At 32.2% G+C, this 23,377-nt stretch overlaps 27 non-coding genes and 22 pseudogenes across 27 annotated transcripts; all 49 read left to right on the forward strand.

Moving 5' to 3' along the window:
* Positions 1-46: 46 nt before the first annotated feature.
* Positions 47-149, forward strand: LOC149714950 (5S ribosomal RNA; annotated as a pseudogene).
* Positions 150-271: 122 nt separating this feature from the next.
* LOC149714951 (5S ribosomal RNA) lies at positions 272-390 on the forward strand (annotated as a pseudogene).
* Positions 391-526: 136 nt separating this feature from the next.
* Positions 527-629, forward strand: LOC149714952 (5S ribosomal RNA; annotated as a pseudogene).
* A 121-nt stretch (positions 630-750) lies between these two features.
* On the forward strand, positions 751-869 carry LOC149714953 (5S ribosomal RNA). The gene has a single exon (XR_016374213.1). It is a non-coding gene; the product is annotated as a 5S ribosomal RNA (ribosomal RNA).
* A 137-nt stretch (positions 870-1,006) lies between these two features.
* LOC149714954 (5S ribosomal RNA) lies at positions 1,007-1,125 on the forward strand. Its single transcript, XR_016374224.1, has one exon. It is a non-coding gene; the product is annotated as a 5S ribosomal RNA (ribosomal RNA).
* A 137-nt stretch (positions 1,126-1,262) lies between these two features.
* Positions 1,263-1,365, forward strand: LOC149714955 (5S ribosomal RNA; annotated as a pseudogene).
* A 122-nt stretch (positions 1,366-1,487) lies between these two features.
* Positions 1,488-1,606, forward strand: LOC149714956 (5S ribosomal RNA; annotated as a pseudogene).
* A 136-nt stretch (positions 1,607-1,742) lies between these two features.
* LOC149714957 (5S ribosomal RNA) lies at positions 1,743-1,845 on the forward strand (annotated as a pseudogene).
* A 121-nt stretch (positions 1,846-1,966) lies between these two features.
* Positions 1,967-2,085, forward strand: LOC149714958 (5S ribosomal RNA). The gene has a single exon (XR_016374235.1). It is a non-coding gene; the product is annotated as a 5S ribosomal RNA (ribosomal RNA).
* Positions 2,086-2,222: 137 nt separating this feature from the next.
* LOC149714959 (5S ribosomal RNA) lies at positions 2,223-2,341 on the forward strand. Its single transcript, XR_016373646.1, has one exon. It is a non-coding gene; the product is annotated as a 5S ribosomal RNA (ribosomal RNA).
* A 136-nt stretch (positions 2,342-2,477) lies between these two features.
* Positions 2,478-2,580, forward strand: LOC149714960 (5S ribosomal RNA; annotated as a pseudogene).
* A 122-nt stretch (positions 2,581-2,702) lies between these two features.
* On the forward strand, positions 2,703-2,821 carry LOC149714961 (5S ribosomal RNA; annotated as a pseudogene).
* Positions 2,822-2,957: 136 nt separating this feature from the next.
* On the forward strand, positions 2,958-3,060 carry LOC149714962 (5S ribosomal RNA; annotated as a pseudogene).
* A 121-nt stretch (positions 3,061-3,181) lies between these two features.
* Positions 3,182-3,300, forward strand: LOC149714963 (5S ribosomal RNA). The gene has a single exon (XR_016374246.1). It is a non-coding gene; the product is annotated as a 5S ribosomal RNA (ribosomal RNA).
* A 137-nt stretch (positions 3,301-3,437) lies between these two features.
* On the forward strand, positions 3,438-3,556 carry LOC149714964 (5S ribosomal RNA). Its single transcript, XR_016373647.1, has one exon. It is a non-coding gene; the product is annotated as a 5S ribosomal RNA (ribosomal RNA).
* Positions 3,557-3,692: 136 nt separating this feature from the next.
* Positions 3,693-3,795, forward strand: LOC149714965 (5S ribosomal RNA; annotated as a pseudogene).
* A 122-nt stretch (positions 3,796-3,917) lies between these two features.
* LOC149714966 (5S ribosomal RNA) lies at positions 3,918-4,036 on the forward strand (annotated as a pseudogene).
* A 136-nt stretch (positions 4,037-4,172) lies between these two features.
* Positions 4,173-4,275, forward strand: LOC149714967 (5S ribosomal RNA; annotated as a pseudogene).
* Positions 4,276-4,396: 121 nt separating this feature from the next.
* On the forward strand, positions 4,397-4,515 carry LOC149714968 (5S ribosomal RNA; annotated as a pseudogene).
* A 137-nt stretch (positions 4,516-4,652) lies between these two features.
* LOC149714969 (5S ribosomal RNA) lies at positions 4,653-4,771 on the forward strand. Its single transcript, XR_016374258.1, has one exon. It is a non-coding gene; the product is annotated as a 5S ribosomal RNA (ribosomal RNA).
* Positions 4,772-4,908: 137 nt separating this feature from the next.
* Positions 4,909-5,011, forward strand: LOC149714970 (5S ribosomal RNA; annotated as a pseudogene).
* A 122-nt stretch (positions 5,012-5,133) lies between these two features.
* On the forward strand, positions 5,134-5,252 carry LOC149714971 (5S ribosomal RNA). Its single transcript, XR_016374270.1, has one exon. It is a non-coding gene; the product is annotated as a 5S ribosomal RNA (ribosomal RNA).
* A 138-nt stretch (positions 5,253-5,390) lies between these two features.
* On the forward strand, positions 5,391-5,509 carry LOC149714972 (5S ribosomal RNA). Its single transcript, XR_016374281.1, has one exon. It is a non-coding gene; the product is annotated as a 5S ribosomal RNA (ribosomal RNA).
* A 135-nt stretch (positions 5,510-5,644) lies between these two features.
* On the forward strand, positions 5,645-5,747 carry LOC149714973 (5S ribosomal RNA; annotated as a pseudogene).
* Positions 5,748-5,869: 122 nt separating this feature from the next.
* On the forward strand, positions 5,870-5,988 carry LOC149714974 (5S ribosomal RNA). Its single transcript, XR_016374305.1, has one exon. It is a non-coding gene; the product is annotated as a 5S ribosomal RNA (ribosomal RNA).
* Positions 5,989-6,125: 137 nt separating this feature from the next.
* LOC149714975 (5S ribosomal RNA) lies at positions 6,126-6,244 on the forward strand. The gene has a single exon (XR_016374197.1). It is a non-coding gene; the product is annotated as a 5S ribosomal RNA (ribosomal RNA).
* Positions 6,245-6,381: 137 nt separating this feature from the next.
* On the forward strand, positions 6,382-6,484 carry LOC149714976 (5S ribosomal RNA; annotated as a pseudogene).
* A 122-nt stretch (positions 6,485-6,606) lies between these two features.
* Positions 6,607-6,725, forward strand: LOC149714977 (5S ribosomal RNA). The gene has a single exon (XR_016374334.1). It is a non-coding gene; the product is annotated as a 5S ribosomal RNA (ribosomal RNA).
* Positions 6,726-6,862: 137 nt separating this feature from the next.
* Positions 6,863-6,981, forward strand: LOC149714978 (5S ribosomal RNA). Its single transcript, XR_016374344.1, has one exon. It is a non-coding gene; the product is annotated as a 5S ribosomal RNA (ribosomal RNA).
* Positions 6,982-7,118: 137 nt separating this feature from the next.
* Positions 7,119-7,221, forward strand: LOC149714979 (5S ribosomal RNA; annotated as a pseudogene).
* A 122-nt stretch (positions 7,222-7,343) lies between these two features.
* On the forward strand, positions 7,344-7,462 carry LOC149714980 (5S ribosomal RNA). The gene has a single exon (XR_016374363.1). It is a non-coding gene; the product is annotated as a 5S ribosomal RNA (ribosomal RNA).
* A 138-nt stretch (positions 7,463-7,600) lies between these two features.
* Positions 7,601-7,719, forward strand: LOC149714981 (5S ribosomal RNA). The gene has a single exon (XR_016374387.1). It is a non-coding gene; the product is annotated as a 5S ribosomal RNA (ribosomal RNA).
* Positions 7,720-7,855: 136 nt separating this feature from the next.
* Positions 7,856-7,974, forward strand: LOC149714982 (5S ribosomal RNA). The gene has a single exon (XR_016372372.1). It is a non-coding gene; the product is annotated as a 5S ribosomal RNA (ribosomal RNA).
* A 138-nt stretch (positions 7,975-8,112) lies between these two features.
* On the forward strand, positions 8,113-8,231 carry LOC149714983 (5S ribosomal RNA). Its single transcript, XR_016374428.1, has one exon. It is a non-coding gene; the product is annotated as a 5S ribosomal RNA (ribosomal RNA).
* Positions 8,232-8,367: 136 nt separating this feature from the next.
* Positions 8,368-8,470, forward strand: LOC149714984 (5S ribosomal RNA; annotated as a pseudogene).
* Positions 8,471-8,592: 122 nt separating this feature from the next.
* On the forward strand, positions 8,593-8,711 carry LOC149714985 (5S ribosomal RNA). The gene has a single exon (XR_016374454.1). It is a non-coding gene; the product is annotated as a 5S ribosomal RNA (ribosomal RNA).
* Positions 8,712-8,848: 137 nt separating this feature from the next.
* LOC149714986 (5S ribosomal RNA) lies at positions 8,849-8,967 on the forward strand. Its single transcript, XR_016374198.1, has one exon. It is a non-coding gene; the product is annotated as a 5S ribosomal RNA (ribosomal RNA).
* A 137-nt stretch (positions 8,968-9,104) lies between these two features.
* LOC149714987 (5S ribosomal RNA) lies at positions 9,105-9,207 on the forward strand (annotated as a pseudogene).
* Positions 9,208-9,329: 122 nt separating this feature from the next.
* LOC149714988 (5S ribosomal RNA) lies at positions 9,330-9,448 on the forward strand. The gene has a single exon (XR_016374484.1). It is a non-coding gene; the product is annotated as a 5S ribosomal RNA (ribosomal RNA).
* A 137-nt stretch (positions 9,449-9,585) lies between these two features.
* LOC149714989 (5S ribosomal RNA) lies at positions 9,586-9,704 on the forward strand. Its single transcript, XR_016371739.1, has one exon. It is a non-coding gene; the product is annotated as a 5S ribosomal RNA (ribosomal RNA).
* A 137-nt stretch (positions 9,705-9,841) lies between these two features.
* Positions 9,842-9,944, forward strand: LOC149714990 (5S ribosomal RNA; annotated as a pseudogene).
* Positions 9,945-10,066: 122 nt separating this feature from the next.
* LOC149714991 (5S ribosomal RNA) lies at positions 10,067-10,185 on the forward strand. The gene has a single exon (XR_016371740.1). It is a non-coding gene; the product is annotated as a 5S ribosomal RNA (ribosomal RNA).
* Positions 10,186-10,323: 138 nt separating this feature from the next.
* LOC149714992 (5S ribosomal RNA) lies at positions 10,324-10,442 on the forward strand. The gene has a single exon (XR_016371741.1). It is a non-coding gene; the product is annotated as a 5S ribosomal RNA (ribosomal RNA).
* A 136-nt stretch (positions 10,443-10,578) lies between these two features.
* Positions 10,579-10,681, forward strand: LOC149714993 (5S ribosomal RNA; annotated as a pseudogene).
* A 122-nt stretch (positions 10,682-10,803) lies between these two features.
* LOC149714994 (5S ribosomal RNA) lies at positions 10,804-10,922 on the forward strand. The gene has a single exon (XR_016371743.1). It is a non-coding gene; the product is annotated as a 5S ribosomal RNA (ribosomal RNA).
* Positions 10,923-11,059: 137 nt separating this feature from the next.
* On the forward strand, positions 11,060-11,178 carry LOC149714995 (5S ribosomal RNA). The gene has a single exon (XR_016374199.1). It is a non-coding gene; the product is annotated as a 5S ribosomal RNA (ribosomal RNA).
* Positions 11,179-11,315: 137 nt separating this feature from the next.
* Positions 11,316-11,418, forward strand: LOC149714996 (5S ribosomal RNA; annotated as a pseudogene).
* A 122-nt stretch (positions 11,419-11,540) lies between these two features.
* LOC149714997 (5S ribosomal RNA) lies at positions 11,541-11,659 on the forward strand. The gene has a single exon (XR_016371745.1). It is a non-coding gene; the product is annotated as a 5S ribosomal RNA (ribosomal RNA).
* A 134-nt stretch (positions 11,660-11,793) lies between these two features.
* On the forward strand, positions 11,794-11,912 carry LOC149714998 (5S ribosomal RNA). The gene has a single exon (XR_016371748.1). It is a non-coding gene; the product is annotated as a 5S ribosomal RNA (ribosomal RNA).
* The last annotated feature ends 11,465 nt before the right edge of the window (positions 11,913-23,377 follow it).

Raw genomic sequence — 23,377 nt, forward strand, 5'->3', positions numbered from 1 at the left:
AATTTGTCTCACTTAATTTAAATTCGAATTATTATCTAGCACTCTCGGCAACGGCCATATCACGCTGAAAACACCGGCTCTCGTCCGATCACCGAAGTTAAGCAGCGTCGAGCGCAGTCAGTACTTGGAAACTTTGCGTGCCGTTGGCTTTTTCACTTTTATTTCCTCTTTTAAATTCCATGAGATATGAAAAAAGCAAACATATCTTCTTTTTCTTATTGATTTATAAAGATGAAGGTTAATTAAATTCGAATTATTAAATAGCACTCTCGGCAACGGCCATATCACGCTGAAAACACCGGTTCTAGTCCGATAACCGAAGTTAAGCAGCGTCGAGCGCAGTCAGTACTTGGGAGGGAGACCACTTAGGAACACTGCGTGCCGTTGGCTTTTTCACTTTTTTTCCTCTTTTAAATTCCTATAGATATGAAAAAAGCAAACATATTTTCTTTTTGTTATTGTTTTAAAAATATGATGGTTAATTTGTCTCACTTAATTTAAATTCGAATTATTATCTAGCACTCTCGGCAACGGCCATATCACGCTGAAAACACCGGCTCTCGTCCGATCACCGAAGTTAAGCAGCGTCGAGCGCAGTCAGTACTTGGAAACTTTGCGTGCCGTTGGCTTTTCACTTTTATTTCCCCTTTTAAATTCCATGAGATATGAAAAAAGCAAACATATCTTCTTTTTCTTATTGATTTATAAAGATGAAGGGTAATTAAATTCAAATTATTAAATAACACTCTCGGCAACGGCCATATCACGCTGAAAACACCGGTTCTCGTCCGATCACCGAAGTTAAGCAGCGTCGAGCGCAGTCAGTACTTGGGAGGGAGACCACTTAGGAACACTGCGTGCCGTTGGCTTTTTCACTTTTTTTTCCTCTTTTAAATTCCTATAGATATGAAAAAAGCAAACATATTTTCTTTTTGTTATTGTTTTAAAAAGATGAAGGTCAATTTGTCTCACTTAATTTAAATTCGAATTATTATCTAGCACTCTTGGCAACGGCCATATCACGCTGAAAACACCGGTTCTCGTCCGATCACCGAAGTTAAGCAGCGTCGAGCGCAGTCAGTACTTGGGAGGGAGACCACTTAGGAACACTGCGTGCCGTTGGCTTTTTCACTTTTTTTTCCTCTTTTAAATTCCAATAGATATGAAAAAAGCAAACATATTTTCTTTTTGTTATTGTTTTAAAAAGATGATGGTTAATTTGTCTCACTTAATTTAAATTCGAATTATTATCTAGCACTCTCGGCAACGGCCATATCACGCTGAAAACACCGGTTCTCGTCCGATCACCGAAGTTAAGCAGCGTCGAGCGCAGTCAGTACTTGGAAACTTTGCGTGCCGTTGGCTTTTTCACTTTTATTTCCTCTTTTAAATTCCATGAGATATGAAAAAAGCAAACATATCTTCTTTTTCTTATTGATTTATAAAGATGAAGGTTAATTAAATTCGAATTATTAAATAGCACTCTCGGCAACGGCCATATCACGCTGAAAACACCGGTTCTAGTCCGATAACCGAAGTTAAGCAGCGTCGAGCGCAGTCAGTACTTGGGAGGGAGACCACTTAGGAACACTGCGTGCCGTTGGCTTTTTCACTTTTTTTCCTCTTTTAAATTCCTATAGATATGAAAAAAGCAAACATATTTTCTTTTTGTTATTGGTTTAAAAAGATGAAGGTCAATTTGTCTCACTTAATTTAAGTTCGAATTATTATCTAGCACTCTCGGCAACGGCCATATCACGCTGAAAACACCGGTTCTCGTCGGATCACCGAAGATAAGCAGCGTCGAGCGCAGTCAGTACTTGGAAACTCTGCGTGCCGTTGGCTTTTCACTTTTATTTCCCCTTTTAAATTCCATGAGATATGAAAAAAGCAAACATATCTTCTTTTTCTTATTGATTTATAAAGATGAAGGGTAATTAAATTCAAATTATTAAATAACACTCTCGGCAACGGCCATATCACGCTGAAAACACCGGTTCTCGTCCGATCACCGAAGTTAAGCAGCGTCGAGCGCAGTCAGTACTTGGGAGGGAGACCACTTAGGAACACTGCGTGCCGTTGGCTTTTTCACTTTTTTTTCCTCTTTTAAATTCCTATAGATATGAAAAAAGCAAACATATTTTCTTTTTGTTATTGTTTTAAAAAGATGAAGGTCAATTTGTCTCACTTAATTTAAATTCGAATTATTATCTAGGACTCTTGGCAACGGCCATATCACGCTGAAAACACCGGTTCTCGTCCGATCACCGAAGTTAAGCAGCGTCGTGCGCAGTCAGTACTTGGGAGGGAGACCACTTAGGAACACTGCGTGCCGTTGGCTTTTTCACTTTTTTTTCCACTTTTAAATTTTAATAGATATGAAAAAGCAAACATATTTTCTTTTTGTTATTGTTTTAAAAATATGATGGTTAATTTGTCTCACTTAATTTAAATTCGAATTATTATCTAGCACTCTCGGCAACGGCCATATCACGCTGAAAACACCGGCTCTCGTCCGATCACCGAAGTTAAGCAGCGTCGAGCGCAGTCAGTACTTGGAAACTTTGCGTGCCGTTGGCTTTTTCACTTTTATTTCCTCTTTTAAATTCCATGAGATATGAAAAAAGCAAACATATCTTCTTTTTCTTATTGATTTATAAAGATGAAGGTTAATTAAATTCGAATTATTAAATAGCACTCTCGGCAACGGCCATATCACGCTGAAAACACCGGTTCTAGTCCGATAACCGAAGTTAAGCAGCGTCGAGCGCAGTCAGTACTTGGGAGGGAGACCACTTAGGAACACTGCGTGCCGTTGGCTTTTTCACTTTTTTTCCTCTTTTAAATTCCTATAGATATGAAAAAAGCAAACATATTTTCTTTTTGTTATTGGTTTAAAAAGATGAAGGTCAATTTGTCTCACTTAATTTAAGTTCGAATTATTATCTAGCACTCTCGGCAACGGCCATATCACGCTGAAAACACCGGTTCTCGTCGGATCACCGAAGATAAGCAGCGTCGAGCGCAGTCAGTACTTGGAAACTCTGCGTGCCGTTGGCTTTTCACTTTTATTTCCCCTTTTAAATTCCATGAGATATGAAAAAAGCAAACATATCTTCTTTTTCTTATTGATTTATAAAGATGAAGGGTAATTAAATTCAAATTATTAAATAACACTCTCGGCAACGGCCATATCACGCTGAAAACACCGGTTCTCGTCCGATCACCGAAGTTAAGCAGCGTCGAGCGCAGTCAGTACTTGGGAGGGAGACCACTTAGGAACACTGCGTGCCGTTGGCTTTTTCACTTTTTTTTCCTCTTTTAAATTCCTATAGATATGAAAAAAGCAAACATATTTTCTTTTTGTTATTGTTTTAAAAAGATGAAGGTCAATTTGTCTCACTTAATTTAAATTCGAATTATTATCTAGGACTCTTGGCAACGGCCATATCACGCTGAAAACACCGGTTCTCGTCCGATCACCGAAGTTAAGCAGCGTCGTGCGCAGTCAGTACTTGGGAGGGAGACCACTTAGGAACACTGCGTGCCGTTGGCTTTTTCACTTTTTTTTCCACTTTTAAATTTTAATAGATATGAAAAAGCAAACATATTTTCTTTTTGTTATTGTTTTAAAAATATGATGGTTAATTTGTCTCACTTAATTTAAATTCGAATTATTATCTAGCACTCTCGGCAACGGCCATATCACGCTGAAAACACCGGCTCTCGTCCGATCACCGAAGTTAAGCAGCGTCGAGCGCAGTCAGTACTTGGAAACTTTGCGTGCCGTTGGCTTTTTCACTTTTATTTCCTCTTTTAAATTCCATGAGATATGAAAAAAGCAAACATATCTTCTTTTTCTTATTGATTTATAAAGATGAAGGTTAATTAAATTCGAATTATTAAATAGCACTCTCGGCAACGGCCATATCACGCTGAAAACACCGGTTCTAGTCCGATAACCGAAGTTAAGCAGCGTCGAGCGCAGTCAGTACTTGGGAGGGAGACCACTTAGGAACACTGCGTGCCGTTGGCTTTTTCACTTTTTTTCCTCTTTTAAATTCCTATAGATATGAAAAAAGCAAACATATTTTCTTTTTGTTATTGGTTTAAAAAGATGAAGGTCAATTTGTCTCACTTAATTTAAGTTCGAATTATTATCTAGCACTCTCGGCAACGGCCATATCACGCTGAAAACACCGGTTCTCGTCGGATCACCGAAGATAAGCAGCGTCGAGCGCAGTCAGTACTTGGAAACTCTGCGTGCCGTTGGCTTTTCACTTTTATTTCCCCTTTTAAATTCCATGAGATATGAAAAAAGCAAACATATCTTCTTTTTCTTATTGATTTATAAAGATGAAGGGTAATTAAATTCAAATTATTAAATAACACTCTCGGCAACGGCCATATCACGCTGAAAACACCGGTTCTCGTCCGATCACCGAAGTTAAGCAGCGTCGAGCGCAGTCAGTACTTGGGAGGGAGACCACTTAGGAACACTGCGTGCCCTTGGCTTTTTCACTTTTTTTTCCTCTTTTAAATTCCTATAGATATGAAAAAAGCAAACATATTTTCTTTTTGTTATTGTTTTAAAAAGATGAAGGTCAATTTGTCTCACTTAATTTAAATTCGAATTATTATCTAGCACTCTTGGCAACGGCCATATCACGCTGAAAACACCGGTTCTCGTCCGATCACCGAAGTTAAGCAGCGTCGAGCGCAGTCAGTACTTGGGAGGGAGACCACTTAGGAACACTGCGTGCCGTTGGCTTTTTCACTTTTTTTTCCTCTTTTAAATTCCAATAGATATGAAAAAAGCAAACATATTTTCTTTTTGTTATTGTTTTAAAAATATGATGGTTAATTTGTCTCACTTAATTTAAATTCGAATTATTATCTAGCACTCTCGGCAACGGCCATATCACGCTGAAAACACCGGCTCTCGTCCGATCACCGAAGTTAAGCAGCGTCGAGCGCAGTCAGTACTTGGAAACTTTGCGTGCCGTTGGCTTTTTCACTTTTATTTCCTCTTTTAATTTCCATGAGATATGAAAAAAGCAAACATATCTTCTTTTTCTTATTGATTTATAAAGATGAATGTCAATTAAATTCGAATTATTAAATAGCACTCTCGGCAACGGCCATATCACGCTGAAAACACCGGTTCTCGTCCGATCACCGAAGTTAAGCAGCGTCGAGCGCAGTCAGTACTTGGGAGGGAGACCACTTAGGAACACTGCGTGCCGTTGGCTTTTTCTCTTTTTTTTTCCTCTTTTAAATTCCAATAGATATGAAAAAAGCAAACATATTTTCTTTTTGTTATTGTTTTAAAAAGATGAAGGTTAATTTGTCTCACTTAATTTAAATTCGAATTATTAATTAGCACTCTCGGCAACGGCCATATCACGCTGAAAACACCGGTTCTCGTCCGATCACCGAAGTTAAGCAGCGTCGAGCGCAGTCAGTACTTGGGAGGGAGACCACTTAGGAACACTGCGTGCCGTTGGCTTTTTCACTTTTTTCCTCTTTTAAATTCCAATAGATATGAAAAAAGCAAACATATTTTCTTTTTGTTATTGTGTTAAAAAGATGATGGTTAATTTGTCTCACTTAATTTAAATTCGAATTATTATCTAGCACTCTCGGCAACGGTCATATCACGCTGAAAACACCGGTTCTCGTCCGATCACCGAAGTTAAGCAGCGTCGAGCGCAGTCAGTACTAGGAAACTTTGCGTGCCGTTGGCTTTTTCACTTTTATTTCCTCTTTTAAATTCCATGAGATATGAAAAAAGCAAACATATCTTCTTTTTCTTATTGATTTATAAAGATGAATGTCAATTAAATTCGAATTATTAAATAGCACTCTCGGCAACGGCCATATCACGCTGAAAACACCGGTTCTCGTCCGATCACCGAAGTTAAGCAGCGTCGAGCGCAGTCAGTACTTGGGAGGGAGACCACTTAGGAACACTGCGTGCCGTTGGCTTTTTCTCTTTTTTTTCCTCTTTTAAATTCCAATAGATATGAAAAAAGCAAACATATTTTCTTTTTGTTATTGTTTTAAAAAGATGAAGGTTAATTTGTCTCACTTAATTTAAATTCGAATTATTAAATAGCACTCTCGGCAACGGCCATATCACGCTGAAAACACCGGTTCTCGTCGGATCACCGAAGTTAAGCAGCGTCGAGCGCAGTCAGTACTTGGGAGGGAGACCACTTAGGAGCACTGCGTGCCGTTGGCTTTTTCACTTTTTTTTCCTCTTTTAAATTCCAATAGATATGAAAAAAGCAAACATATTTTCTTTTTGTTATTGTTTTAAAAATATGATGGTTAATTTGTCTCACTTAATTTAAATTCGAATTATTATCTAGCACTCTCGGCAACGGCCATATCACGCTGAAAACACCGGCTCTCGTCCGATCACCGAAGTTAAGCAGCGTCGAGCGCAGTCAGTACTTGGAAACTTTGCGTGCCGTTGGCTTTTTCACTTTTATTTCCTCTTTTAAATTCCATGAGATATGAAAAAAGCAAACATATATTCTTTTTCTTATTGATTTATAAAGATGAAGGGTAATTAAATTCAAATTATTAAATAGCACTCTCGGCAACGGCCATATCACGCTGAAAACACCGGTTCTCGTCCGATCACCGAAGTTAAGCAGCGTCGAGCGCAGTCAGTACTTGGGAGGGAGACCACTTAGGAACACTGCGTGCCGTTGGCTTTTTCACTTTTTTTTCCTCTTTTAAATTCCTATAGATATGAAAAAAGCAAACATATTTTCTTTTTGTTATTGTTTTAAAAAGATGAAGGTCAATTTGTCTCACTTAATTTAAATTCGAATTATTATCTAGCACTCTTGGCAACGGCCATATCACGCTGAAAACACCGGTTCTCGTCCGATCACCGAAGTTAAGCAGCGTCGAGCGCAGTCAGTACTTGGGAGGGAGACCACTTAGGAACACTGCGTGCCGTTGGCTTTTTCACTTTTTTTTCCTCTTTTAAATTCCAATAGATATGAAAAAAGCAAACATATTTTCTTTTTGTTATTGTTTTAAAAATATGATGGTTAATTTGTCTCACTTAATTTAAATTCGAATTATTATCTAGCACTCTCGGCAACGGCCATATCACGCTGAAAACACCGGCTCTCGTCCGATCACCGAAGTTAAGCAGCGTCGAGCGCAGTCAGTACTTGGAAACTTTGCGTGCCGTTGGCTTTTTCACTTTTATTTCCTCTTTTAATTTCCATGAGATATGAAAAAAGCAAACATATCTTCTTTTTCTTATTGATTTATAAAGATGAATGTCAATTAAATTCGAATTATTAAATAGCACTCTCGGCAACGGCCATATCACGCTGAAAACACCGGTTCTCGTCCGATCACCGAAGTTAAGCAGCGTCGAGCGCAGTCAGTACTTGGGAGGGAGACCACTTAGGAACACTGCGTGCCGTTGGCTTTTTCTCTTTTTTTTTCCTCTTTTAAATTCCAATAGATATGAAAAAAGCAAACATATTTTCTTTTTGTTATTGTTTTAAAAAGATGAAGGTTAATTTGTCTCACTTAATTTAAATTCGAATTATTAATTAGCACTCTCGGCAACGGCCATATCACGCTGAAAACACCGGTTCTCGTCCGATCACCGAAGTTAAGCAGCGTCGAGCGCAGTCAGTACTTGGGAGGGAGACCACTTAGGAACACTGCGTGCCGTTGGCTTTTTCACTTTTTTTCCTCTTTTAAATTCCAATAGATATGAAAAAAGCAAACATATTTTCTTTTTGTTATTGTGTTAAAAAGATGATGGTTAATTTGTCTCACTTAATTTAAATTCGAATTATTATCTAGCACTCTCGGCAACGGTCATATCACGCTGAAAACACCGGTTCTCGTCCGATCACCGAAGTTAAGCAGCGTCGAGCGCAGTCAGTACTTGGGAGGGAGACCACTTAGGAACACTGCGTGCCGTTGGCTTTTTCTCTTTTTTTTTCCTCTTTTAAATTCCAATAGATATGAAAAAAGCAAACATATTTTCTTTTTGTTATTGTTTTAAAAAGATGAAGGTTAATTTGTCTCACTTAATTTAAATTCGAATTATTAATTAGCACTCTCGGCAACGGCCATATCACGCTGAAAACACCGGTTCTCGTCCGATCACCGAAGTTAAGCAGCGTCGAGCGCAGTCAGTACTTGGGAGGGAGACCACTTAGGAACACTGCGTGCCGTTGGCTTTTTCACTTTTTTTCCTCTTTTAAATTCCAATAGATATGAAAAAAGCAAACATATTTTCTTTTTGTTATTGTGTTAAAAAGATGATGGTTAATTTGTCTCACTTAATTTAAATTCGAATTATTATCTAGCACTCTCGGCAACGGTCATATCACGCTGAAAACACCGGTTCTCGTCCGATCACCGAAGTTAAGCAGCGTCGAGCGCAGTCAGTACTAGGAAACTTTGCGTGCCGTTGGCTTTTTCACTTTTATTTCCTCTTTTAAATTCCATGAGATATGAAAAAAGCAAACATATCTTCTTTTTCTTATTGATTTATAAAGATGAATGTCAATTAAATTCGAATTATTAAATAGCACTCTCGGCAACGGCCATATCACGCTGAAAACACCGGTTCTCGTCCGATCACCGAAGTTAAGCAGCGTCGAGCGCAGTCAGTACTTGGGAGGGAGACCACTTAGGAACACTGCGTGCCGTTGGCTTTTTCTCTTTTTTTTCCTCTTTTAAATTCCAATAGATATGAAAAAAGCAAACATATTTTCTTTTTGTTATTGTTTTAAAAAGATGAAGGTTAATTTGTCTCACTTAATTTAAATTCGAATTATTAAATAGCACTCTCGGCAACGGCCATATCACGCTGAAAACACCGGTTCTCGTCGGATCACCGAAGTTAAGCAGCGTCGAGCGCAGTCAGTACTTGGGAGGGAGACCACTTAGGAGCACTGCGTGCCGTTGGCTTTTTCACTTTTTTTTCCTCTTTTAAATTCCAATAGATATGAAAAAAGCAAACATATTTTCTTTTTGTTATTGTTTTAAAAATATGATGGTTAATTTGTCTCACTTAATTTAAATTCGAATTATTATCTAGCACTCTCGGCAACGGCCATATCACGCTGAAAACACCGGCTCTCGTCCGATCACCGAAGTTAAGCAGCGTCGAGCGCAGTCAGTACTTGGAAACTTTGCGTGCCGTTGGCTTTTTCACTTTTATTTCCTCTTTTAAATTCCATGAGATATGAAAAAAGCAAACATATATTCTTTTTCTTATTGATTTATAAAGATGAAGGGTAATTAAATTCAAATTATTAAATAGCACTCTCGGCAACGGCCATATCACGCTGAAAACACCGGTTCTCGTCCGATCACCGAAGTTAAGCAGCGTCGAGCGCAGTCAGTACTTGGGAGGGAGACCACTTAGGAACACTGCGTGCCGTTGGCTTTTTCACTTTTTTTTCCTCTTTTAAATTCCTATAGATATGAAAAAAGCAAACATATTTTCTTTTTGTTATTGTTTTAAAAAGATGAAGGTCAATTTGTCTCACTTAATTTAAATTCGAATTATTATCTAGCACTCTTGGCAACGGCCATATCACGCTGAAAACACCGGTTCTCGTCCGATCACCGAAGTTAAGCAGCGTCGAGCGCAGTCAGTACTTGGGAGGGAGACCACTTAGGAACACTGCGTGCCGTTGGCTTTTTCACTTTTTTTTCCTCTTTTAAATTCCAATAGATATGAAAAAAGCAAACATATTTTCTTTTTGTTATTGTTTTAAAAATATGATGGTTAATTTGTCTCACTTAATTTAAATTCGAATTATTATCTAGCACTCTCGGCAACGGCCATATCACGCTGAAAACACCGGCTCTCGTCCGATCACCGAAGTTAAGCAGCGTCGAGCGCAGTCAGTACTTGGAAACTTTGCGTGCCGTTGGCTTTTTCACTTTTATTTCCTCTTTTAATTTCCATGAGATATGAAAAAAGCAAACATATCTTCTTTTTCTTATTGATTTATAAAGATGAATGTCAATTAAATTCGAATTATTAAATAGCACTCTCGGCAACGGCCATATCACGCTGAAAACACCGGTTCTCGTCCGATCACCGAAGTTAAGCAGCGTCGAGCGCAGTCAGTACTTGGGAGGGAGACCACTTAGGAACACTGCGTGCCGTTGGCTTTTTCTCTTTTTTTTTCCTCTTTTAAATTCCAATAGATATGAAAAAAGCAAACATATTTTCTTTTTGTTATTGTTTTAAAAAGATGAAGGTTAATTTGTCTCACTTAATTTAAATTCGAATTATTAATTAGCACTCTCGGCAACGGCCATATCACGCTGAAAACACCGGTTCTCGTCCGATCACCGAAGTTAAGCAGCGTCGAGCGCAGTCAGTACTTGGGAGGGAGACCACTTAGGAACACTGCGTGCCGTTGGCTTTTTCACTTTTTTTCCTCTTTTAAATTCCAATAGATATGAAAAAAGCAAACATATTTTCTTTTTGTTATTGTGTTAAAAAGATGATGGTTAATTTGTCTCACTTAATTTAAATTCGAATTATTATCTAGCACTCTCGGCAACGGTCATATCACGCTGAAAACACCGGTTCTCGTCCGATCACCGAAGTTAAGCAGCGTCGAGCGCAGTCAGTACTTGGAAACTTTGCGTGCCGTTGGCTTTTTCACTTTTATTTCCTCTTTTAAATTCCATGAGATATGAAAAAAGCAAACATATCTTCTTTTTCTTATTGATTTATAAAGATGAATGTCAATTAAATTCGAATTATTAAATAGCACTCTCGGCAACGGCCATATCACGCTGAAAACACCGGTTCTCGTCCGATCACCGAAGTTAAGCAGCGTCGAGCGCAGTCAGTACTTGGGAGGGAGACCACTTAGGAACACTGCGTGCCGTTGGCTTTTTCTCTTTTTTTTCCTCTTTTAAATTCCAATAGATATGAAAAAAGCAAACATATTTTCTTTTTGTTATTGTTTTAAAAAGATGAAGGTTAATTTGTCTCACTTAATTTAAATTCGAATTATTAAATAGCACTCTCGGCAACGGCCATATCACGCTGAAAACACCGGTTCTCGTCGGATCACCGAAGTTAAGCAGCGTCGAGCGCAGTCAGTACTTGGGAGGGAGACCACTTAGGAGCACTGCGTGCCGTTGGCTTTTTCACTTTTTTTTCCTCTTTTAAATTCCAATAGATATGAAAAAAGCAAACATATTTTCTTTTTGTTATTGTTTTAAAAATATGATGGTTAATTTGTCTCACTTAATTTAAATTCGAATTATTATCTAGCACTCTCGGCAACGGCCATATCACGCTGAAAACACCGGCTCTCGTCCGATCACCGAAGTTAAGCAGCGTCGAGCGCAGTCAGTACTTGGAAACTTTGCGTGCCGTTGGCTTTTTCACTTTTATTTCCTCTTTTAAATTCCATGAGATATGAAAAAAGCAAACATATATTCTTTTTCTTATTGATTTATAAAGATGAAGGGTAATTAAATTCAAATTATTAAATAGCACTCTCGGCAACGGCCATATCACGCTGAAAACACCGGTTCTCGTCCGATCACCGAAGTTAAGCAGCGTCGAGCGCAGTCAGTACTTGGGAGGGAGACCACTTAGGAACACTGCGTGCCGTTGGCTTTTTCACTTTTTTTTCCTCTTTTAAATTCCTATAGATATGAAAAAAGCAAACATATTTTCTTTTTGTTATTGTTTTAAAAAGATGGTCAATTTGTCTCACTTAATTTAAATTCGAATTATTATCTAGCACTCTTGGCAACGGCCATATCACGCTGAAAACACCGGTTCTCGTCCGATCACCGAAGTTAAGCAGCGTCGAGCGCAGTCAGTACTTGGGAGGGAGACCACTTAGGAACACTGCGTGCCGTTGGCTTTTTCACTTTTTTTTCCTCTTTTAAATTTTTGACCGAATTCAGCTTATTTACCTATAAAATACTCATTAACAAGTTATTTCATATCGATTGATCAATAAATAAAAATGTACCTTTATTTTTAATAACATTTTCAAAATCGACGTTTCTCGGCCAGAGAAGAACATTTTGAGAATTTTTTCACTATTTTAAAATATAACCACTGAAACCACTATTTTTGTACTTTTTGCTTTAATTCAAGCAAATATAACGATATTCATTCAAAAAACTGTTCAAATTCAATTTTCAATAAGAAATCGTTGTCACGAATTTTTGCATCTTGAAGAAAAAAAACATGCGATTTTTTAGGTACACTTTTTAGTGCATTTTTTTCTGGACAAATTTTTGACCGAATTCAGCTTATTTACCTATAAAATACTCATTAAAAGTGATTTCATATCGATTGATCAATAAATAAAAATGAACCTCGATTTTTAATAACATTTTCAAAATCGACGTTTCTTGGCCAGAGAAAAACATTTTGAGAATTTTTTCACTATTTTAAAATATAACCATTGAAACCATTAGTTTTGTACTTTTTGCTTTAATTCAAGCAAATATAACGATATTCATTCAAAAAACTGTTCAAATTCAATTTCCAATAAGAAATCGTTGTCACGGATTTTGTATCTAGAAGAAAAAAAACATGCAATTTTTTCGGTACACTTTTGAATGCATTTTTTTCAGGACAAATTTTTGACCGAATTCAGCTTATTTACCTATAAAATACTCATTAAAAGTGATTTCATATCGATTGATCAATAAATAAAAATGTACCTTTATTTTTAATAACATTTTCAAAATCGACGTTTCTCGGCCAGAGAAAAACATTTTGAGAATTTTTTCACTATTTTAAAATATAACCACTGAAACCACTATTTTTGTACTTGTTGCTTTAATTCAAGCAAATATAACGATATTCATCGAAAAAACTGTTAAAATTCAATTTAAAATAAGAAATAGTTGTCACGGATTTTGAATCTTGAAGAAAAAAAACATGCGATTTTTTCGGTACACTTTTTAATGAATTTTTTTCTGGACAAATTTTTGACCGAATTCAGCTTATTTACCTATAAAATACTCATTAAAAGTGATTTCATATCGATTGATCAATAAATAAAAATGAACCTCGATTTTTAATAACATTTTCAAAATCGTCGTTTCTTGGCCAGAGAAAAACATTTTGAGAATTTTTTCACTATTTTAAAATATAACCATTGAAACCATTATTTTTGTACTTTTTGCTTTAATTCAAGCAAATATAACGATATTCATCCAAAAAACTGTTAAAATTCAATTTAAAATAAGAAATAGTTGTCACGGATTTTGAATCTTGAAGAAAAAAAACATGCGATTTTTTCGGTACACTTTTTAATGAATTTTTTTCTGGACAAATTTTTGACCGAATTCAGCTTATTTACCTATAAAATACTCATTAAAAGTGATTTCATATCGATTGATCAATAAATAAAAATGTACCTTTATTTTTAATAACATTTTCAAAATCGACGTTTCTCGGCCAGAGAAGCACATTTTGAGAATTTTTTCACTATTTTAAAATATAACCACTGAAACCACTATTTTTGTACTTTTTGCTTTAATTCAAGCAAATATAACGATATTCATTCAAAAAACTGTTCAAATTCAATTTTCAATAAGAAATCGTTGTCACGGATTTTGCATCTTGAAGAAAAAAAACATGCGATTTTTTCGGTACACTTTTTAATGCATTTTTTTCTGGACAAATATTTGACCGAATTCAAATTAATTACCTATAAAATACTCACTAAAAGTGATTTCATTTCGATTGATCAATAAATAAAAATGAACCTCGATTTTTAATAACATTTTCAAAATCGACGTTTCTCGGCCAGAGAAGAACATTTTGAGAATTTTTTCACTATTTTAAAATATAACCACTGAAACCATTATTTTTGTACTTTTTGCTTTAATTCAAGCAAATATAACGATATTCATCCAAAAAACTGTTAAAATTCAATTTAAAATAAGAAATAGTTGTCACGGATTTTGTATCTATAAGAAAAAAAACATGCGATTTTTTCGGTACACTTTTTAATGCATTTTTTTCTGGACAAATTTTTGATTGAATTCAGCTTATTTACCTATAAAATACTCATTAAAAGTGATTTCATATCGATTGATCAATAAATAAAAATGAACCTCGATTTTTAATAACATTTTCAAAATCGACGTTTCTTGGCCAGAGAAAAACATTTTGAGAATTTTTTCACTATTTTAAAATATAACCATTGAAACCATTATTTTTGTACTTTTTTCTTTAATTCAAGCAAATATAACCATATTCATCCAAAAAACTGTTAAAATTCAATTTAAAATAAGAAATAGTTGTCACGGATTTTATCTTGAAGAAAAAAAACATGCGATTTTTTCGGTACACTTTTTAATGAATTTTTTCTGGACAAATTTTTGACCGAATTCAGCTTATTTACCTATAAAATACTCATTAAAAGTCATTTCATATCGATTGATCAATAAATAAAATTGTACCTTTATTTTTAATAACATTTTCAAAATCGACGTTTCTCGGCCAGAGAAGCACATTTTGAGAATTTTTTCACTATTTTAAAATATAACCACTGAAACCACTATCTTTGTACTTTTTGGTTTAATTCAAGCAAATATAACGATATTCATTCAAAAAACTGTTCAAATTCAATTTTCAATAAGAAATCGTTGTCACGAATTTTTGCATCTTGAAGAAAAAAACATGCGATTTTTTAGGTACACTTTTTAGTGCATTTTTTTCTGGACAAATTTTTGACCGAATTCAGCTTATTTACCTATAAAATACTCATTAAAAGTGATTTCATATCGATTGATCAATAAATAAAATTGTACCTTTATTTTTAATAACATTTTCAAAATCGACGTTTCTCGGCCAGAGAAGCACATTTTGAGAATTTTTTCACTATTTTAAAATATAACCACTGAAACCACTATTTTTGTACTTTTTGCTTTAATTCAAGCAAATATAACGATATTGATTCAAAAAACTGTTCAAATTCAATTTTCAATAAGAAATCGTTGTCACGGATTTTGCATCTTGAAGAAAAAAACATGCGATTTTTTCGGTACACTTTTTAATGCATTTTTTTCTGGACAAATATTTGACCGAATTCAAATTAATTACCTATAAAATACTCACTAAAAGTGATTTCATTTCGATTGATCAATAAATAAAAATGAACCTCGATTTTTAATAACATTTTCAAAATCGACGTTTCTTGGCCAGAGAAAAACATTTTGAGAATTTTTTCACTATTTTAAAATATAACCATTGAAACCATTATTTTTGTATTTTTTGCTCTAATTCAAGCAAATATAACGATATTCATCCAAAAAACTGTTAAAATTCAATTTAAAATAAGAAATAGTTGTCACGGATTTTGTATCTTGAAGAAAAAAAACATGCGATTATTTCGGTATACTTTTTAATGAATTTTTTTCTGGACAAATTTTTGGCCGAATTCAGCTTATTTACCTATAAGAAACTCATTCAAAGTGATTTCATATCGATTGATCAATAAATAAAAATGTACCTTTATTTTTAATAACATTTTCAAAATCGACGTTTCTCGGCCAGAGAAGCACATTTTGAGAATTTTTTCACTATTTTAAAATATAACCACTGAAACCACTATTTTTGTACTTTTTGCTTTAATTCAAGCAAATATAACGATATTCATTCAAAAAACTGTTCAAATTCAATTTTCAATAAGAAATCGTTGTCACGGATTTTGCATCTTGAAGAAAAAAACATGCGATTTTTTCGGTACACTTTTTAATGCATTTTTTTCTGGACAAATATTTGACCGAATTCAAATTAATTACCTATAAAATACTCACTAAAAGTGATTTCATTTCGATTGATCAATAAATAAAAATGAACCTCGATTTTTAATAACATCTTCAAAATCGACGTTTCTTGGCCAGAGAAAAACATTTTGAGAATTTTTTCACTATTTTAAAATATAACCATTGAAACCATTATTTTTGTATTTTTTGCTTTAATTCAAGCAAATATAACGATATTCATCCAAAAAACTGTTAAAATTCAATTTAAAATAAGAAATAGTTGTCACGGATTTTGTATCTTGAAGAAAAAAAACATGCGATTTTTTCGGTATACTTTTTAATGAATTTTTTTCTGGACAAATTTTTGACCGAATTCAGCTTATTTACCTATAAGAAACTCATTCAAAGTCATTTCATATCGATTGATCAATAAATAAAAATGTACCTTTATTTTTAATAACATTTTCAAAATCGACGTTTCTCGGCCAGAGAAAAACATTTTGAGAATTTTTTCACTATTTTAAAATATAACCATTGAAACCATTATTTTTGTACTTTTTGCTTTAATTCAAGCAAATATAACGATATTCATCCAATGGTTATATTTTAAAATAGTGAAACAATTCTCAAAATGTTTTTCTCTGGCCGAGAAACGTCGATTTTGAAAATGTTATTAAAAATCGAGGTTCATTTTTATTTATTGATCAATCGAAATGAAATCTTTTTTAGTGAGTATTTTATAGGTAATTAATTTGAATTCGGTCAAATATTTGTCCAGAAAAAAATGCATTAAAAAGTGTACCGAAAAAATCGCATGTTTTTTTTCTTCAAGATGCAAAATCCGTGACAACGATTTCTTATTGAAAATTGAATTTGAACAGTTTTTTAATGAATATCGTTATATTTGCTTGAATTAAAGCAAAAAGTACAAAAATAGTGGTTTCAGTGGTTATATTTTAAAATAGTGAAAAAATTTTCAAAATGTGCTTCTCTGGCCGAGAAACGTCGATTTTGAAAATGTTATTAAAAATAAAGGTACATTTTTATTTATTGATCAATCGATATGAAATGACTTTGAATGAGTTTCTTATAGGTAAATAAGCTGAATTCGGTCAAAAATTTGTCCAGAAAAAAATTCATTAAAAAGTATACCGAAAAAATCGCATGTTTTTTTTCTTCAAGATACAAAATCCGTGACAACTATTTCTTATTTTAAATTGAATTTTAACAGTTTTTTGGATGAATATCGTTATATTTGCTTGAATTAAAGCAAAAAATACAAAAATAATGGTTTCAATGGTTATATTTTAAAATAGTGAAAAAATTCTCAAAATGTTTTTCTCTGGCCAAGAAACGTCGATTTTGAAGATGTTATTAAAAATAAAGGTACATTTTTATTTATTGATCAATCGATATGAAATCACTTTAAATGAGTATTTTATAGGTAAATAAGCTGAATTCGGTCAAAAATTTGTCCAGAAAAAAATTCATTAAAAAGTGTGCCGAAAAAATCGCATGTTTTTTTTCTTCAAGATACAAAATCCGTGACAACGATTTCTTATTGAAAATTGAATTTGAACAGTTTTTTGAATGAATATCGTTATATTTGCTTGAATTAAAGCAAGAAGTACAAAAATAGTGGTTTCAGTGGTTATATTTTAAAATAGTGAAAAAATTCTCAAAATGTGCTTCTCTGGCCGAGAAACGTCGATTTTGAAAATGTTATTAAAAATAAAGGTACATTTTTATTTATTGATCAATCGATATGAAATAACTTTTTAATGAGTATTTTATAGGTAAATAAGCTGAATTCGGTCAAAAATTTGTCCAGAAAAAAATGCATTCAAAAGTGTACCGAAAAAATTGCATGTTTTTTTTCTTCTAGATACAAAATCCGTGACAACGATTTCTTATTGGAAATTGAATTTGAACAGTTTTTTGAATGAATATCGTTATATTTGCTTGAATTAAAGCAAAAAGTACAAAAATAGTGGTTTCAGTGGTTATATTTTAAAATAGTGAAAAAATTCTCAAAATGTGCTTCTCTGGCCGAGAAACGTCGATTTTGAAAATGTTATTAAAAATAAAGGTACATTTTTATTTATTGATCAATCGATATGAAATCACTTTTAATGAGTATTTTATAGGTAAATAAGCTGAATTCGGTCAAAAATTTGTCCAGAAAAAAATGCATTCAAAAGTGTACCGAAAAAATTGCATGTTTTTTTTCTTCTAGATACAAAATCCGTGACAACGATTTCTTATTGGAAATTGAATTTGAACAGTTTTTTGAATGAATATCGTTATATTTGCTTGAATTAAAGCAAAAAGTACAAAAATAATGGTTTCAATGGTTATATTTTAAAATAGTGAAAAAATTCTCAAAATGTTTTTCTCTGGCCAAGAAACGTCGATTTTGAAAATGTTATTAAAAATCGAGGTTCATTTTTATTTATTGATCAATCGATATGAAATCACTTTTAATGTGTATTTTATAGGTAAATAAGCTGAATTCGGTCAAAAATTTGTCCAGAAAAAAATTCATTAAAACGTGTACCGAAAAAATCGCATGTTTTTTTTCTTCAAGATACAAAATCCGTGACAACTATTTCTTATTGAAAATTGAATTTGAACAGTTTTTTGAATGAATATCGTTATATTTGCTTGAATTAAAGCAAAAAGTACAAAAATAATGGTTTCAATGGTTATATTTTAAAATAGTGAAAAAATTCTCAAAATGTTTTTCTCTGGCCGAGAAACGTCGATTATGAAAATGTTATTAAAAATCGAGGTTTATTTTTATTTATTGATCAATCGAAATGAAATCACTTTTAGTGAGTATTTTATAGGTAATTAATTTGAATTCGGTCAAATATTTGTGCAGAAAAAAATGCATTAAAAAGTGTACCGAAAAAATCGCATGTTTTTTTTCTTCAAGATGCAAAATCCGTGACAACGATTTCTTATTGAAAATTGAATTTGAACAGTTTTTTGAATGAATATCGTTATATTTGCTTGAATTAAAGCAAAAAGTACAAAAATAGTGGTTTCAGTGGTTATATTTTAAAATAGTGAAAAAATTCTCAAAATGTGCTTCTCTGGCCGAGAAACGTCGATTTTGAAAATGTTATTAAAAATAAAGGTACATTTTTATTTATTGATCAATCGATATGAAATCACTTTTAATGAGTATTTTATGGGTAAATAAGCTGAATTCGGTCAAAAATTTGTCCAGAAAAAATTCATTAAAAAGTGTACCGAAAAAATCGCATGTTTTTTTCTTCAAGATGCAAAATCCGTGACAACGATTTCTTATTGAAAATTGAATTTGAACAGTTTTTTGAATGAATATCGTTATATTTGCTTGAATTAAAGCAAAAAGTACAAAAATAGTGGTTTCAGTGGTTATATTTTAAAATAGTGAAAAAATTCTCAAAATGTGCTTCTCTGGCCGAGAAACGTCGATTTTGAAAATGTTATTAAAAATAAAGGTACAATTTTATTTATTGATCAATCGATATGAAATCACTTTTAATGAGTATTTTATAGGTAAATAAGCTGAATTCGGTCAAAAATTTGTCCAGAAAAAAATTCATTCAAAAGTGTACCGAAAAAATCGCATGTTTTTTTTCTTCAAGATGCAAAAATTCGTGACAACGATTTCTTATTGAAAATTGAATTTTAACAGTTTTTTCGATGAATATCGTTATATTTGCTTGAATTAAAGCAACAAGTACAAAAATAGTGGTTTCAGTGGTTATATTTTAAAATAGTGAAAAAATTCTCAAAATGTTTTTCTCTGGCCGAGAAACGTCGATTTTGAAAATGTTATTAAAAATAAAGGTACATTTTTATTTATTGATCAATCGATATGAAATCACTTTTAATGAGTATTTTATAGGTAAATAAGCTGAATTCGGTCAAAAATTTGTCCAGAAAAAAATTCATTCAAAAGTGTACCGAAAAAATTGCATGTTTTTTTTCTTCTAGATACAAAATCCGTGACAACGATTTCTTATTGAAAATTGAATTTGAACAGTTTTTTGAATGAATATCGTTATATTTGCTTGAATTAAAGCAAGAAGTACAAAAATAGTGGTTTCAGTGGTTATATTTTAAAATAGTGAAAAAATTCTCAAAATGTGCTTCTCTGGCCGAGAAACGTCGATTTTGAAAATGTTATTAAAAATAAAGGTACATTTTTATTTATTGATCAATCGATATGAAATAACTTTTTAATGAGTATTTTATAGGTAAATAAGCTGAATTCGGTCAAAAATTTGTCCAGAAAAAAATGCATTCAAAAGTGTACCGAAAAAATTGCATGTTTTTTTTCTTCTAGATACAAAATCCGTGACAACGATTTCTTATTGAAAATTGAATTTGAACAGTTTTTTGAATGAATATCGTTATATTTGCTTGAATTAAAGCAAAAAGTACAAAAATAGTGGTTTCAGTGGTTATATTTTAAAATAGTGAAAAAATTCTCAAAATGTGCTTCTCTGGCCGAGAAACGTCGATTTTGAAAATGTTATTAAAAATAAAGGTACATTTTTATTTATTGATCAATCGATATGAAATCACTTTTAATGAGTATTTTATAGGTAAATAAGCTGAATTCGGTCAAAAATTTGTCCAGAAAAAAATGCATTCAAAAGTGTACCGAAAAAATTGCATGTTTTTTTTCTTCTAGATACAAAATCCGTGACAACGATTTCTTATTGGAAATTGAATTTGAACAGTTTTTTGAATGAATATCGTTATATTTGCTTGAATTAAAGCAAAAAGTACAAAAATAATGGTTTCAATGGTTATATTTTAAAATAGTGAAAAAATTCTCAAAATGTTTTTCTCTGGCCAAGAAACGTCGATTTTGAAAATGTTATTAAAAATCGAGGTTCATTTTTATTTATTGATCAATCGATATGAAATCACTTTTAATGAGTATTTTATAGGTAAATAAGCTGAATTCGGTCAAAAATTTGTCCAGAAAAAAATTCATTAAAACGTGTACCGAAAAAATCGCATGTTTTTTTTCTTCAAGATACAAAATCCGTGACAACTATTTCTTATTGAAAATTGAATTTGAACAGTTTTTTGAATGAATATCGTTATATTTGCTTGAATTAAAGCAAAAAGTACAAAAATAGTGGTTTCAGTGGTTATATTTTAAAATAGTGAAAAAATTCTCAAAATGTTTTTCTCTGGCCGAGAAACGTCGATTATGAAAATGTTATTAAAAATAAAGGTACATTTTTATTTATTGATCAATCGATATGAAATCACTTTTAATGAGTATTTTATAGGTAAATAAGCTGAATTCGGTCAAAAATTTGTCCAGAAAAAAATTCATTAAAAAGTGTACCGAAAAAATCGCATGTTTTTTTTCTTCAAGATTCAAAATCCGTGACAACTATTTCTTATTTTAAATTGAATTTTAACAGTTTTTTCGATGAATATCGTTATATTTGCTTGAATTAAAGCAAAAAGTACAAAAATAGTGGTTTCAGTGGTTATATTTTAAAATAGTGAAAAAATTTTCAAAATGTGCTTCTCTGGCCGAGAAACGTCGACTCTGAAAATGTTATTAAAAATAAAGGTACATTTTTATTTATTGATCAATCGATATGAAATCACTTTAAATGAGTATTTTATAGGTAAATAAGCTGAATTCGGTCAAAAATTTGTCCAGAAAAAAATTCATTAAAAAGTGTGCCGAAAAAATCGCATGTTTTTTTTCTTCAAGATACAAAATCCGTGACAACGATTTCTTATTGAAAATTGAATTTGAACAGTTTTTTGAATGAATATCGTTATATTTGCTTGAATTAAAGCAAGAAGTACAAAAATAGTGGTTTCAGTAGTTATATTTTAAAATAGTGAAAAAATTCTCAAAATGTGCTTCTCTGGCCGAGAAACGTCGATTTTGAAAATGTTATTAAAAATAAAGGTACATTTTTATTTATTGATCAATCGATATGAAATAACTTTTTAATGAGTATTTTATAGGTAAATAAGCTGAATTCGGTCAAAAATTTGTCCAGAAAAAAATGCATTCAAAAGTGTACCGAAAAAATTGCATGTTTTTTTTCTTCTAGATACAAAATCCGTGACAACGATTTCTTATTGGAAATTGAATTTGAACAGTTTTTTGAATGAATATCGTTATATTTGCTTGAATTAAAGCAAAAAGTACAAAAATAATGGTTTCAATGGTTATATTTTAAAATAGTGAAAAAATTCTCAAAATGTTTTTCTCTGGCCAAGAAACGTCGATTTTGAAAATGTTATTAAAAATCGAGGTTCATTTTTATTTATTGATCAATCGATATGAAATCACTTTTAATGAGTATTTTATAGGTAAATAAGCTGAATTCGGTCAAAAATTTGTCCAGAAAAAAATTCATTAAAACGTGTACCGAAAAAATCGCATGTTTTTTTTCTTCAAGATACAAAATCCGTGACAACTATTTCTTATTGAAAATTGAATTTGAACAGTTTTTTGAATGAATATCGTTATATTTGCTTGAATTAAAGCAAAAAGTACAAAAATAGTGGTTTCAGTGGTTATATTTTAAAATAGTGAAAAAATTCTCAAAATGTGCTTCTCTGGCCGAGAAACGTCGATTTTGAAAATGTTATTAAAAATAAAGGTACATTTTTATTTATTGATCAATCGATATGAAATCACTTTTAATGAGTATTTTATAGGTAAATAAGCTGAATTCGGTCAAAAATTTGTCCAGAAAAAAATGCATTCAAAAGTGTACCGAAAAAATTGCATGTTTTTTTTCTTCTAGATACAAAATCCGTGACAACGATTTCTTATTGGAAATTGAATTTGAACAGTTTTTTGAATGAATATCGTTATATTTGCTTGAATTAAAGCAAAAAGTACAAAAATAATGGTTTCAATGGTTATATTTTAAAATAGTGAAAAAATTCTCAAAATGTTTTTCTCTGGCCAAGAAACGTCGATTTTGAAAATGTTATTAAAAATCGAGGTTCATTTTTATTTATTGATCAATCGATATGAAATCACTTTTAATGAGTATTTTATAGGTAAATAAGCTGAATTCGGTCAAAAATTTGTCCAGAAAAAAATTCATTAAAACGTGTACCGAAAAAATCGCATGTTTTTTTTCTTCAAGATACAAAATCCGTGACAACTATTTCTTATTGAAAATTGAATTTGAACAGTTTTTTGAATGAATATCGTTATATTTGCTTGAATTAAAGCAAAAAGTACAAAAATAGTGGTTTCAGTGGTTATATTTTAAAATAGTGAAAAAATTCTCAAAATGTGCTTCTCTGGCCGAGAAACGTCGATTTTGAAAATGTTATTAAAAATAAAGGTACATTTTTATTTATTGATCAATCGATATGAAATCACTTTTAATGAGTATTTTATAGGTAAATAAGCTGAATTCGGTCAAAAATTTGTCCAGAAAAAAATTCATTAAAAAGTGTACCGAAAAAATCGCATGTTTTTTTTCTTCAAGATTCAAAATCCGTGACAACTATTACTTATTTAAAATTGAATTTTAACAGTTTTTTCGATGAATATCGTTATATTTGCTTGAATTAAAGC

Source organism: Phalangium opilio, unplaced genomic scaffold (assembly GCF_054372755.1).
Source record: "Phalangium opilio isolate 3A_F unplaced genomic scaffold, DU_Popi_V2 ptg000009l_1, whole genome shotgun sequence".
Taxonomy (NCBI): Eukaryota; Metazoa; Arthropoda; class Arachnida; order Opiliones; family Phalangiidae; genus Phalangium; species Phalangium opilio.